At 40.9% G+C, this 14,644-nt stretch overlaps 1 long non-coding RNA gene across 2 annotated transcripts in view; it reads right to left on the bottom strand.

Annotated features, from left to right (window-relative positions):
• Positions 1 to 4,684: 4,684 nt before the first annotated feature.
• LOC102771104 overlaps positions 4,685 to 14,644 on the bottom strand; it is a 13,990-nt gene continuing 4,030 nt past the window's right edge. For both annotated transcript variants that reach the window (XR_001515109.1, XR_435190.2), the window contains exon 3: positions 4,685 to 5,164. This is a non-coding gene — a long non-coding RNA (uncharacterized LOC102771104). The remainder of the gene's footprint in view (positions 5,165 to 14,644) is intronic.

Raw genomic sequence — 14,644 nt, 5'->3', positions numbered from 1 at the left:
ATAGGTAAAGCAAGAGTCTGAGCTTCCTCATTTTGAAGTTTACTTAATTTCAGGTATTCTTCACACCTGACTATGCTGCGTGTATAAGTTTAACTTGAGGACATAGTATTCCTGGACACGTCCATCTTTGTGACCAGTTGAATCAGTCAGTGGCCACTTCATGATGGGTTCCATGGCTATCTAGTGTCCCATGGTGGAGGTTTTGAGGTTATCTAAAATAGTCAGGTGTTCATTTTGCACTATGACCCAGTAGCAATAGTTCCGTGCTGAATAAGAGCATGGCTTAGCCCCCAAACCTTAGGTCCTTCCACTATTCTATTTTGGTTCCAAGTATCCCAGTCAGGCATAGGTGCTTCCATTAGTCACAAGGGCCAAGGATACAGTTGCTTGCATTTTATACTGGACCACACAGAGAGCTTTCTCTCAGCTTCACGTAACACTGACAGCTTTATCGGCCACTCAGTAAATAGACCGGCGTAGTACACAAAATAGATTGGCATGTGTTGCTTCCAAAGTCCAGTGAGATCTAAGCAGTATTTATCATCTACCCTCTGGCACATACATGTCTTACCAGGGTATCCTAGGGAACCTGTTACTTCATGCCATCTTGTCCTGTGGGACTCTAAGATGATGAAGGTTACTGCAGACTGGTAACAGCATGTAACCAGAGTTGACAGGGCACTAATGCAGCGTGAACGTATCCCGCTGCCCTGCCAAGTAGCTTTCTGTTTTCTTTTCTATTGAGAGAGAAACACACATGCACACACACGCACACACACACACACACACACACACACACACGTCAAATCAGTAGCTGCACACCAAATCTAGTAGAATCCACATCTGTATCAACAACTGCAACTGGAATTGCTCCCTAATTAAGTCCGTGATACTGAATACTACTGTCAACCTCAAATATTGACCTTAATTATAGGCTTGCCCCACAAAAAGAGATATGATTGGAATCACCACCTTGCATCTTTAAAGTTTCTGATGGTGACATTAATCTTTGTGATCCCCCAAAAGATGCAGTATTTCTTTTACTTTGCTATTTTGGCAGGGAAGAAAAGCCTAGGAGTCTCTTTTTAGCTCGTCTAATCTCAGTAGTTCTTATTGCATGGATCAAAGTGAAAATTTTGGAATTTTGCCTATTTCTGAATGTATATTCCATTTATGAGCTCAGAATCTGGACAGGTAATCATAAGACAAACTCCATTTGTGTTTGTCACCCATAAAGCCTTCAACTTGACTGGTCGAACACAGAGGTATTTACTCTTTGGGGATCAACATTAGTTCAGGGACAATGTCCAATAAATCCTGAAAGGTTTGGTTATTTCACTTTCTCCAATGCACAGTTGTCCTCAAAAGCAGATCCAGATCCTTTGGGAAAGTGTAGAAGTAAGAGCTAAATTACATGATCATGATTACTAGGGACCCAATGCATGAAATTGTCCAAGAGTAGGCCTTCCTTCCCCTGGCTGCGGGCACTTGCTTCCCTCTGGCACCCGGGACCCGGGCTTCCCTCTGGCCGCTGGCAGGCACCCCGGACCCGGGTTTCCCTCGCAGCCCCGGCTTCGTCCAGAAGGACTTCTAGTCTAATTAGCATATTACTCTTTTATTATTATAGATTGATATTATTGAAGGCTTCTTCCTTAAAAACCCAACCTCTCCCTCAATTAGGGGATTTAAGACGGCTTCCTATCTCAGGCTGGGACCTAGGAGAGAGGCCCTGGATATTGCTGATCAGAGAAGGCCTGTCACTTGACCTACAGATCAGATAGGAGTTTCTTGGTCTTCTCAGCTGCTTTGGGCCTAGAAACCCCTCATTAATTATCTACCACCAAAAATTCCTATAGTTCAAACCATTACTTTGGTCCTCCTTCTTATGTCCACTATGCCTATCTTACCTGTGGACACTTAGCTCTGCTGCCTCAGCATTTGCTTATCCTCATTGAAAGCATCCCATTTCAAAGGCAGCACCTACAATACTCACCTTCCTCTCCATGACTTCCTAGGGGTATGTTAAGAGTTGGATAAGCAAGATAAATGGTAAATCTCCCTAAGTCTTTATATTTCAACATCTGTATTTCACTGAGATATTTTTGCCATCTAGATACTCTATTTCTATTCCAGGCATTATTATATCATGCAGCAGACAGAAAATTTGAGTTACTTTGTTTTAGGGCCTAGGAGAATGCCATTTACAAACATTTTGGCAACTGTGATAAATTCCAAATTTTATAATTTGGATACATTTATTAGTAATCTATAATAATAAAAGCATAATATGCTCATTAGACCAGACAGCTGAACGACCTTCCAGACGTCATTCCAGATGAAGCCTCAGCGAGCAGGGGCCCAAGGCAGAGGCAGTTAGGAGTGATCAGGCAGGCAGGCAGAGTGGTTAAGAGTGATCCGGCAGGCAGGTGAGTGGTTAGGGGTAATCAGACAGGCAGGCAGAATGGTTAGGAGTGATCAGGCAGGCAGGCGAGTGGTTAGGGGTGATCAGACAGGCAGGCAGAGTGGTTATGGGTGATGAGGTGGGCAGGTGAGCGGTTGGGGGTGATGAGGCAGGCAAGCAGAAGCTGTTAAAGGCGATGAGGCAGGCAGGTGAGTGGTTAGGGTTGATGAGGCAGAGTGGTTAGGGGCAATCAGGTAGGCAGGCAGGCAAGCAGTTAGGAGTTAGCATTCCCAGATTGTAAGAGGGATATCCGACAGTCAGACATCCCCCAAGGGGTCCTGCATTGTGAGAGGGTGCAGGCCCGGCTGAGGGACCCACCGCCTCCCCCCGGAGTGCACGAATTTGCACCGGGCCTCTAGTTTATAATAATACCTAAGAAACAGAAGCTAGTCAAGTAACTACCCAGAGTACTTTCGTGTCTGTTTTCTTATTTCTTCTTAGATAAACTTGTGGGAGAAGTAGGACTAGATTCTTACAGATGAGGCAACAGACTCAGAAAAGGTAATTAACTTCTCCAGAGGCAGAACTAGGCCTAGAGCATATTCGTCTTATGCTCCGCCTTCACCACATAGTATCTGAGTGGCATGTAGATTTGTGCACAGGTATCTGCGCACACATACAGTGAACCCTGCACACACGCCATGCCTCTATCCAGGAATGACAACTATAGTCATGTTATTGTTCCTAATAGCAGCATATCTTAAGAAACTCAAATACAATATTTTTGTTGTTCGGATGAATGTAAAGTCGGTTTTTTATAATAGCTACTATAATTGTTACTTATGGTTGTAATATTTTTTTCTAAAAACTCTTACCTCAAAAATTGCCCAAAATACAACTCTCAAAGGAATTTTCAGTCTCATTTTTAATCAGAAAAATATCAGTTTAAGAATCTTTGACAGATTACTATTTTTCAACTATGTGTGCACTTATCTGTACATACACATATATGAATGCTGACAAGGTTTACAGTATAATAGATACCTAGAAACTTTATAATCCCATATAATAAAAGCCTAGGTGGTGTCACGTGCAACATCATCACAAGATGGCTGGCAGGGGAGGGCAGTTGGGGGCGAACAGGCCAGCAGGGTAGGGCAGTTGAGGGCAAGATCAGGCCGGCAGGGGAGGGCAGTTGGAGGCAAACAGGCCAGCAAGGGAGGGCAGTCCGGGCGATCAGGCCAGCAGGGGAGCAGTTAGGCGCCAATCAGGCCAGCAGGGGAGTGGTTAGGGGGTGATCAGGCTGGTAGGCAGAAGCGGTTAGGGGTAATCAGGCAGGCAGGCAGGTGAGTGGTTAGGAGCCAGCAGTCCTGGATTGTGAGAGGGATGTCCAGTGGGATCAGGCCTAAACCGGCAGTTGGACATCCCCCTAGGGGTCCCAGATTGGAGAGGGTGCAGGCCAGGCTGAGGGACCCCCTGCCCCGTGCACTAATTTCTTGCACTGGGCCTCTAATTATCTTATAATTAAGCAATGTTTTTTAGAAATCAACATGGCAATATGCAGCAAATTTGGCAGTTGTAAGAAATTGTATACTCAGTTTAGTTACCCATGCCTGCAAGTTTATTCCAAGGATATTATTTATCAAAAACACACAAAATTATGTGCGTTAAAACATTTTTGTAAGAGACCCCCTCCTCCCTTCTCCCCAAGAAACATTTTATAGTTTTAGAGTTTCATAAAGTATAGATGATCATAATCAGCATGGGAAAGTGTTTGATACATGCAAAAGACAGTGTACAAAATATATGTTAAATATGCTTGTTGAGGACTCTAGAAAGTTACAAATGAAAGTTGCATATAACAGGATTATGCATATAAACGTTTGTATTTTCTTTGTAATACTTGTACCGTTTAGTTTGTATCTCTTTACAATATTTCCCTTTAGAGAAAAGGCTTTTACTGCTGTCTGAACGTGTCTGTGCCTTCTTGAGTGGGACTTTTCGTCTTTTTCTCCTGGAAAGGAGTTTGGAGACTGGGTTGTTGGGTTTGTTTAATTGAGCAAGTTCTGCTGGTTGAGGCCCAAACTAATCTGTTGTTCATCTTACCCTATTTACACACTAATGCCTAAGGCAACTATTTTCAAGCTTTTCCATCTCATGGCACACATAAAGTAATTACTAAAATTCTAGGGCACACCAAAAAAATGTATTTTTTGCCAATTTGACAAAAAATAGGTGTGATTTTGACTCATTCACACCAGACAGCTGTTGTGTTGGCTGTTGTCATTGTTTTATTTTACAAATCTAAGGGCAAAGAGCTCAGTGCCCCGGACTAGTCAGGTATTCCATGTTTTAAAAATTCTTGCAGCACCCTGGTTGAAAATCACTGGCCCAAAGGGATTGGTATGCTGATGACTGTTGGTAAATCATTTTTCCTTGATTTCCCTCCACATAGCAAACAAAAAAGCACTTTTGAAGATTAACAGTAAATATGCCTTAAAAAGCCAGCTCTGTTCCTGCCCTCCCTCCTTTTTATAAAAAATATCCATCTTTAAAGCATAACATTGGGAAGTTCTCAGTGTGATTTAGTGCAGGCTCAGCTGTTATCTCATCTGAAGGGTTCGCTAGAGGCTGGAGTTTCCCCACAGTCCTGACCGCGGAGAGTGGAATGTGGTACTGACGTCACAGCCGCTCCTGGGAATGTTTTGCATTCTTCTTCCTGGCAGTGGTCAGGTGGCTTCCAGCAAGAGTGAAGGACAACAGCTTCCAAAAAAGAAAAAAAGAGAGGAGGAAAAGAACAGTTTATAATCAGACTATTGTGGAGGAGGCACTTTTATTCTGAGCCAGAATTGAAATTAGAATCAGATGTCTTGCATTCTGATACTGCACGAATGTTAAATGCATTGATTAATGACTGTAATAGCTGAGCTCTTTGGTCTTTTTACTGAACTTAAATTCTGAAACTCTCTTTAAGGATTATGGAAAAACAACTTCTTGTAGCTGACATTTCAACTATGAAAAGCAGCTTTCTGAGTGTAAAATGAAGAAAAGGCACACTTAATTCATAGATGTTTTTAAGGTCTGTTAATCTTCTAAAAATTCGCTTCTGTAACCTAAAATCTCTGTTAAGCTGTTAATGTATTTGGTGCTAGTCAACCATTAATTGAGGGGGAAGTTACATTTCAATTAAAGGTATATGCAGATTGAAATATCTGCTATGAAGTTCTTTTTCCCAAAATACTTACATTCCCATTGTTATTTCTGTATATTACATTACTGGCCAAGCCAAATAATCTAAACAAAACTTAGCAGCTTCTTAATATAATAAACAGAGGTTTTGCCAAAGGCGTGCAACTCTGTAATAATGTGTGCAACAAAAAGTTGGGCAGTAATTGAATTACATTTTCAATTAATTTGTGTTTTCCTTTTAGCCACTGGAGTACCTTTATTCAAACTTACTATACTGGTTTACCAAATCACAATTTGTATGTTTGTGTATTTTTAAATAAAGTACTTTATTCCTTTTTCTTAACCAATGCCATTCTGTAGATTTTTACTTATTTGGATGAAACAGCAGTTAAATTAACAGCAGTTCTCCAGTTTAAGTGAATTGTGTTTGAATACTTTCTGTTGTACATTGAAATGGAAAGTTGGCTTCGTGTTGTAGGTCATGTTGCTGGTAAGGAATTTCCAGAAATGTAGAAAAGTGCCGACTCATAGTATACAATGGACTCATCCAGTTACCCAGAAGGGCTTGAGGGGGTTTCCTGAGCTCTTGGCTGCCACAAACAAAATACACCACTGTTATGTACTATTTTATTTTAGACTAGAGGCCCGGTGCATGAAAATTCGTGCACTTTGTGGGGAGGGGTCTCTCAGCCCATCCTGCACGCTCTCACAATCCGGGACCCCTCGGGCAGGGTCCAGTCCCATACAGCATGGCTCTGGTACCCTGGGCAGGGGGAGGGACCAAGAGGCCAGTCTGATCGCAGCTAAATTTACTAAAAACGTTAAATATTGGCTGATGGGAATTAAGAGAAAAACCAGGATTTGGCGCCTTTAATTTTCCTGCACTGTTCAGGTTCCCCGGAGCCTGCAGGTGGGTGGAGGGACCATGACTCCCAGATTGCAGCATGGCTCTGGTTCCCAAAGCCTGCGGGCAGGGGGGAGGGACCAAGAGGCCAGTCCAGTTGCAGCATGGCTCGGTTCCCACAGCTCCCTATTGTCGCCATGCCATGGGCAGCCGGGGCCCACAACTCCCTCTCACCACCACACTGCAGGCAGCCGGGCCCCAGGACTGACTCCTGCTGCGGACCCAGAACTGACTTCCACTGCGCCAGCCGGGACCCTAGCCTGGTGTTCAGTCGTCCGTCTGGACGTTTAGGTCGTGACGGACCCTGGCTCTTTATATATTAGGATGTAGGGCTGGGGTGGAAGAGGGCTATTATAGTGCTTGGGATAAGGTCCCTGATAATAGTTTCCAAAATGGTAAAAGTTCCAGAGTTGGGAGGGTGTCAATGTGTGTGTTTTTCTGCAGTCTGTTAGAATTTGGGAAGCAGGTGGTTTTTGTGATAGTCACCTACTGTTCTCTTCTGCTCCTTGCCCCACTGGTGGGCCTTATGGAATGGAGTGAGCTCTGTAATATGTCAGTCATGGTGGTGCTTTATTTTTAAGGAGAATTGGTCTAGGAAAAGGCCTATGGCATTATATCTTTTATGTCTGTGACTAGAAGTCACTGGACCTAATAACAATTTACTAAAAACTTTAAATATTGGCTGAAAGGAATTAAGAGAAAAACTAGGATTTGTTGCCTTTAACTTGCCTGCACTGTCCTGCATATTTTACATTTGTTAAATTGTCTGAATCTGAAGTTACTAATTGAGATTTCTTTTTCATTCATTTGGTATGGAAATGATCGCGAGGTTTGGAGGAGAGGGGCTTTCTACAACAAAAATTCACCTTTCAAACACATCTCCGGTCCCACAGTTAATATATTCCAATGTGTTCATCCATCAGTTTCACAACCATTTACTGAATATCTGCCCTGTGGCAGGCCAGCACTGGGGCTATTCTACTGACGACCAGAGCCAGGAATACATGTCCACAAATACGGAAAGCATCCCTTTAAGGTTGCTATGGTAGAAATCTAAGGGTAGAACACTATTTTAAAACTATTTCTGATTTTCTTAAAAGTAGACAAAAGGAAGAAATACGTGCTTTTGAGCACAGCCCCACACAGCGGGGACTGCTGTACAGGCTTAGCTGCGCCGTAGAAAGTCACTAGCCGTAGTCATCTCGTGTGCGCCCAACAATAAGCACAAAGTCCGTTCGCTTTTATGTCTGTCAGTGTTGTCTTTTCTAAAGCATGGAGAAGAAATCATTGACCTATTTTATAGACTGTTCATGAGGGATTATTAATAGAATGAATATTTCCAGTATTCACAGTATCTCATATTTCCAAATGTGAGGTATCGTTCTCTATCTTTTTAGTGTATGTTCTCTAAACAGTAGCAAAGAAGGATCTTGTTAACATTTGGCCGATATTCTGTCTGAGAACCAAGTGAATACCATTGGGTGGTAGACATCAGCTCTGATGCAACTCAAATAAGACAGTGTTGTGGGGGCACCCTGGCCAGTGTGGCACAGTTGATTGGGCATCATTCTGTGCACCAAAAGGTTGCTGGTCCCATTTCCTCTCAGGGCACATGCCCGGGTTGTGGTCTCAATCCCTACTGGGCTTGCAGGACACAGCTAATCAATGTTGTGCTCTCCCATAGATGTTTCTTTCTTCTCCCTAGTTAAAAAAAAAAGTGATGAAGGGGCACTGAGGGCCTGTCACACCGTCCCCAAAGGCTCCTTGGGAAGCCTCATGATCCCTTTGGGCACGTAATCTACAAAGCTCAGGGCCAGAATAATCACATATGTGTTTCTTTAATAATAATTATAGGACTTCAGTGATACATATTTATGTGATTTCTGTCTATTTTTGTCAATTATGAAATTCTAGGATTACATTGCCTAAATTGTCTAGACATATCTTGTAAGTATATATTTAATGTTTGTTGACTAAATAAATGAGGTTTCTCTACTTTTCGGCAAAATTACATTCTTTACTCTGTAGACCCTCATGTATATACACACACATAGTCCATGGTATGCTTTTTAAATTGTGGTAAAATATTCATAACAAAATTTATCATTTAGACTTTTGGTGTATTCAGTGGCATGAAAGACATTCATAAGGTAGTGCAAGCACCACCACTGTCCATTTCCAGAACTTTTTCATCGTTCCCAAACAGAGACTACACCCATTTAAAAAAATTCCCAACCTCACCTACACCTTCCCCCAGCTCCTGGTCACCTCTGTTATGCTTTCTATCTCTATAAATCTGCGTATTCTAGACAACTCACATAAGTGGAGACATACAGTATTTGTCTTTTTGTGTCAGTCTTGTTTTACTAGGAGTACTGTCCTCCAGCTTCATCCATATTATATCATGTATCAGAATGTCATTCCTTTTTAAGGCTGGATAAATATGCCATTGCACATCTATACACCGCATTTTGTTTATCCTTTCATCTGTTGATGGGCATTTGGATTGTTTCCACCTTCTCACTAGTGTGAATGAGGCTACTATGAACATTGGTATACAAGTATTTGTTTGAGTCCCTGCTTTCAGTTTCTTTGAGTAAATACCCATGAGTGAAAATGCTTAATCATAGGGCAATTCTATGTTTAATGTTCTGAGGAACCATTATACTGTTTTCCATGCCAGCTGTACCATTTTACATTCCCACCAGCAACGCACAAGGATTTCAATTTCTCAACATCTTCACTAACACTTGTTATTTTCCCATTTTTTAAAAGCCATTCTGATTAGTGTGAAGTGGTATTTCATCGTGGCTTTGATTTGCATTTTCTTAATGACTAGTGATGTTGATCACATGATACACTTTTAAATTCTGAAATACCTCCCTGTAAGCAGAAATTATTATCTGCATGATAAAAGTTTGCAACAATGATACGAAGAGTTCCTCATCGACCCTTCCTTACTCCAATACCAGTGCTTCTCTTGGTGGCTTGATGTGATTTGCATGTCTGTGGCCACAGGCCTTAGATGGCCACTGCTCTCAGAGTTCAGAGAAAGAGCAGGTTTTCCTCCAGTCAGCTCATCCTCCTACAACCTATTCTTTGGCTATATGTGTATCAAATTCATTAGGTATCCAGAGGACTGTGTTTACTTACAAATATTTTAGTTTTAGAAAAACCAAGCTTTTAACCTGGAGCTGTAATATATAGGCATTAAATAATTGGAAAAGAAAATGTTGTGAAATTAGTACTATACTGTAAGGACATCTTGAGATCATGAAATCAATGAAATGTTTGCTTATTTATCTACTAGTAATTTTATGGTTTCATTATTTATATTTAATGTTTAATACATTTGAAATGTGTTTTGGTGTATAATATGAGATAGGGATCAACTTTAATGTTTTTCCAAATAATTTAATGAGCTTGACTTCCTAAGTAATTTTCCCTCACTGATTTTGTTGTTGTTGTTAATCCTCACCCGAGGATATTTTTCCATTGATTTTTAGAGAGTGGAAAAGAGGGGGAGAGACAAGCATCGATGTGAGAGAGACACATTACTTGATTGCCTCTCGCACACGCCCTGACCAGAGCCAGAGATCAAGCCTGTAACTGAGGTACATGCCCTTGACCGGAATTGAATCCGGGACCCTTCCGTCTGAGGGCTGACACTCTGTCTGCTGAGCCAAACCCACGTGGGCTCTCCCACTGATTTTAAATGGGCCTGCTGGCCATGAGTTTGACATGCTTGCTCTATTTCATTGTATTGACAGTCTATAAACCTTGCCCTAAATTAGTACCTTACTGGTGTATATGAATAATTTATAAATAAATAGGCTTAATTGGGAAATATGATCTTAAAAATTTTTAAGCAAGATGCATCATTAGTTTCAGAAACAGTTGAGTTAGTCAATAAACACAAAGTCTGGCATATTTTTAAATATTACTTCTTGCTATTGTATTGCCTCTTGCACTCCTCATTATAACACAGATTCATCTTGAATCCTGGGGGAGGGAGGAGGGTTAGCTACCAAAGTATAACCTGAATTTTGCTACAGATAACATAGTCTCCTTGCATGGACTTTGAATATGGAGTATCTATTACTTAATTCTGTTAGTTTTCTTTGTTTCTCAGTTTTCATGAGGAATTCTAAAAAGAAGTTTTAGGATAATATGCCTCTAATAATAGAGAGACTAATGTTTTATACATACTGTATTAATCAATGATCTGCTAGCTTGCTATTGATCATTTTAACATTTATTTCCTATTGAAACGGGTACACATATGGAGTGTTTAATATGAATTGAACAAAACTTGAACTTTTGAAATTTATGCTTGTATCATCAAGCTCCAAGAAGTCTGACTCAAGAATGTTAGGTTTGTTTATTTTAAAATTTAGGATCCAGGATATTTGTATCCTGGATTTTTTAATCTTGGTCTCTTAGCTGATTTCCTCTCTCAGTCTAACCCAGCGGTTCTCAACCTGTGGGTCACGACCCCTTTGGCGGTCGAACAACCCTTTCACAGGGGTCACCTAAGACCATCCTGCATATCAGATATTTACATTACGATTCATAACAGTAGCAACATTACAGTTATGAAGTAGCAACGAAAATAATTTTATGGTTGGGTCACAACATGACGAACTGTATTTAAAGGGCCAGAAGGTTGAGAACCACTGGTCTAACCTTTGGCAGCTCAAGACTGTGTTAAAGATAGCATGAAAATTCTTAACTTGTTTCCTTAAAAAGAAGATAATCATACTTAATGCTTAGTGTAGGTTATTTCCTTTAATCCCTAACACAAGCATAAGAGAGCCCTTCTTATCTTAAATTTAGCTAGGGAAACTGAAGTCAGGGAGATTGAATAATTTGCTAAATATCCTACCCTTAGTAGGATCACAATGCTGTGTGACACTGGGCATGTCTGATTCCAGAATGACATTCTAGTTAACTGGCCTCAGAAAAGAATCCTAGCTTTGTCATAGACTGGCTTTAGTGTTTAGCATACAGGTGAGTTGGGAATGTCAAGTTTTCTTGACTCTATCGTAGTCTGTTGATGATCCTGAGGAAATTTAAACAAATTGGATGAGGCTCAAAGAATTTCCTAGGGCCAAAACCGGTTTGGCTCAGTGGATAGAGCGTCAGCCTGTGGACCGAAAGGTCCCAGGTTCGATTCCGGTCAAGGGCATGTACCTGGGTTGCGGACACATCTCCAGTAGGGGATGTGCCGGTGGCAGCTGATCGATGTTTCTCTCTCATCGATGTTTCTAACTCTCTATCTCTCTCCCTTCCTCTCTGTAAAAAATCAATAAAATATATTTTTTAAAAAAAAGAATTTCCTAAGGACATGGCTGCAGAACTGTGGCTTTACCTTGTTCTTCAGTGCAATACAGCTTCCAGGTGAGGGTGGACATGGTCTTCGCTTCTTCAGAGGAAAATGCATGTGTAGCATTTTAAGAATGAATATTGGACCCAAGTTTCCTGCCAGCAGAGAGTGGGGTTTCTAATCGGAGGCAAACCAGATCGGATCCACGTAGGCATCGGAAGCCTGACTGGTATCTAGAAGGATGGCTCCAAGGGGAAGTTGAGGGTGACATTACTCCGTGTTACTGTAGAGATTGGAGTGAAGTTGCTTTGACTAATAAACTAATAATAACTGTTTCCCATATCTTTATTTCCTTACTCCTTTCACCCTAAGAGTAAATAATTAAAACCAAAAAATTTATGTCTTGAGTATTATGGAATGTGTGTTGCTCTAAATGGAGAAAAGGAGGATTTTAGGGAAAAAAATCCAGACGATTCTGTTCTTAAAGAAGAGAGATCCGTTTCCTATTTGGAAGCATGCCAGTCAGTTTTTGTAGATGGAAATCTGATCGAATCAGCAAGATACGGCAGTATTTAGTGCCAGTGAAGGATGTTACTAGTTCTTAGAAATATATGAGCAGCAAAACAAGAATTGAGTGTTCCCTCTGCAGGCCCTCATTTTGGATTGTTTACTTTTGCTCTGTGGTTTCTGCAGCATCCGTATTATGTGACTGTATTTACTCACATGTACTTCCCCTTGCGTGGTATCTTTCCTCACATTTGTAAAGAAAGTATTTTAAAGCTCGTTTATTTTCCCCATTTGGTTGTCAGCAGCAGGAAAAGCTGCTGAAGGTGGGGTCAGAGCCAGCGTGAAAATGAGGGCCTGTGAGCTTGAAAGGAAAGAGAGAGCTTCTGCTGTCCCTGCTGCCAGAGTGACCTCAGGCCAACACCCTCCCCTCTGCCATTTGCAGAAGTTGGGCAGGATACTAATGTGTTACTTTCAAAAATTACAAAATACCACTATGTTGTATGTACAATATTCTGTTGTTTGCTCTTTTTAAAAAGACAAGAGAAGAAAATATTTGCCAAATTTTTAAAATGTGGTTCTAAAGTCTATCTTTACATTTTAATCTTAAAAAGTGTTTTATTTACTGGATGTCCTTATTTTGGGTATTTTTTTTCCCTGCAGTTAGTAATATTCTGTTGCTGAGAAAGCTCTCTATACAGTATTATTTGTGAAGTCTGTAGAAACGTAATGATGTTTCTGCCATATTGTTTTTAAAACATTTAAAATAAAGATTTTGAGCTTTTTAAAAGCAAGTTTTTCTTTCAGAATTTAAACCTTAGTACCACTGTATTTTCACCTAAGTTCCATTGTGTGAGTTGTCTGGTATTTTATTAAAAACCTATTCCATCCTCTTTGACCCTAACCAGACCAGTAAGATTGAGACATTGCACAGAGGTGGTCCTTCATAGGACTGTAGCCACAAATGTCAGTTCTGTGACCAAATAATCACCACTGTGGATTGGGAGCCTGACTTGGGAGCAAGGCACATTCCCACTGTTCATGGAGTTTAAAGACTGTGTGTGCTTTAGGGGAAAAGACCAACTGAATACAGAGGTTTATGAACCCTGACCTGTGAACCAAGATCAGAGTTCATTTCTCAGTCAGGGCCTGTATCCAGGTTATGGACTCGATCCCCAGTAGGGGGCATGCAGGAGGCAGCAAGTCAATGATTCTCTCTCATCATTGATGTTTCCCTCTCACTTCCTCTCTCTGAAATCAATAAAAATATATTTTTAAGTGTAACTTTAATACTTGAGCTATTTAGAAATTACTTCAATTTAAATAATGTAGAATTTCGATCAGTACCGGTTGCAGTCCGGGGGGCTGTTGTCCTTTCGACTTCAGTGCTGACTTTCCATGTTAGTTAGTGGTACCGGTTCCATTTGCTCTATGATGTAGAACAGATTGCATCTAGGCGTGCCTCTCTTTCTCTGTATTACATGGTGCTGTGTGAGGATGCCTCTCCGATTTTTCTTTTAATAATAACAACAGCACAAGCAGACATAGTCTTCTCAGTAAGTGCTAACTTCCTCGGGAAAACAGAAGTGCGGTGTACATCATTACATAACCTAGTTTCTCTGGTGTTAAAATTTTAGCATTTGAGAACTATTGGGAAGTCTTTGCACAGAACTGTGGGCCCTTGTGTTTTCCTGTCTTTGGGTAGAGATGGTCTTTGTCCACATCCCCATAAGAAAGCACAGTGACAGCTGGACTGTGTCATGAAGTTTCAGGCATGGCTCACTGATGTTGGTTTGACTCACAGTCCTGACTCCCAGCACAGAAGGTTGTCTTATGGATCAGTTCATTTGCATTGACACCTGCATACAATTACCAAATAAAATAGAGAGCACCGAAGTAAATGTGAATTTCAGGTAAACTAGGGTGTAAACTTACACTAAAAAGTTATTCATCATTCATCTGAAATTCACATTTAACTGGCCATCCTATATTTTATTTGGTAAGTCTGGCAACTGTATGCCTAATAATTCATATAAAATAATGTCATTGTGGGGATGAGCAATATTTCTCCTTCTGTAGGAATCACCTAAACCTTTAAGGTTGGGAAGTCTTTTCTTCGTAATTATTTCTTCAATGCTCTCCTCCCATACATCCAAATGAAAATGTATATGGCATGTAGCTCATTGTTTCACATTCCTGACAGCAATCCCTGTGGGCTTCTATAGTCATAGTATCATTTTGGTAAGGCTCAGGCACGGGCAGCAGGTGGGTAATATCTTGACTTCGGACACCCTTTCCCCATGCCACATACAATCCCCCC

The sequence above is a fragment of the Myotis davidii genome, unplaced genomic scaffold, assembly GCF_000327345.1.
Source record: "Myotis davidii unplaced genomic scaffold, ASM32734v1 scaffold452, whole genome shotgun sequence".
Lineage (NCBI taxonomy): Eukaryota > Metazoa > Chordata > Mammalia > Chiroptera > Vespertilionidae > Myotis > Myotis davidii.
This window is presented reverse-complemented; position numbering and strand designations above follow the sequence as displayed.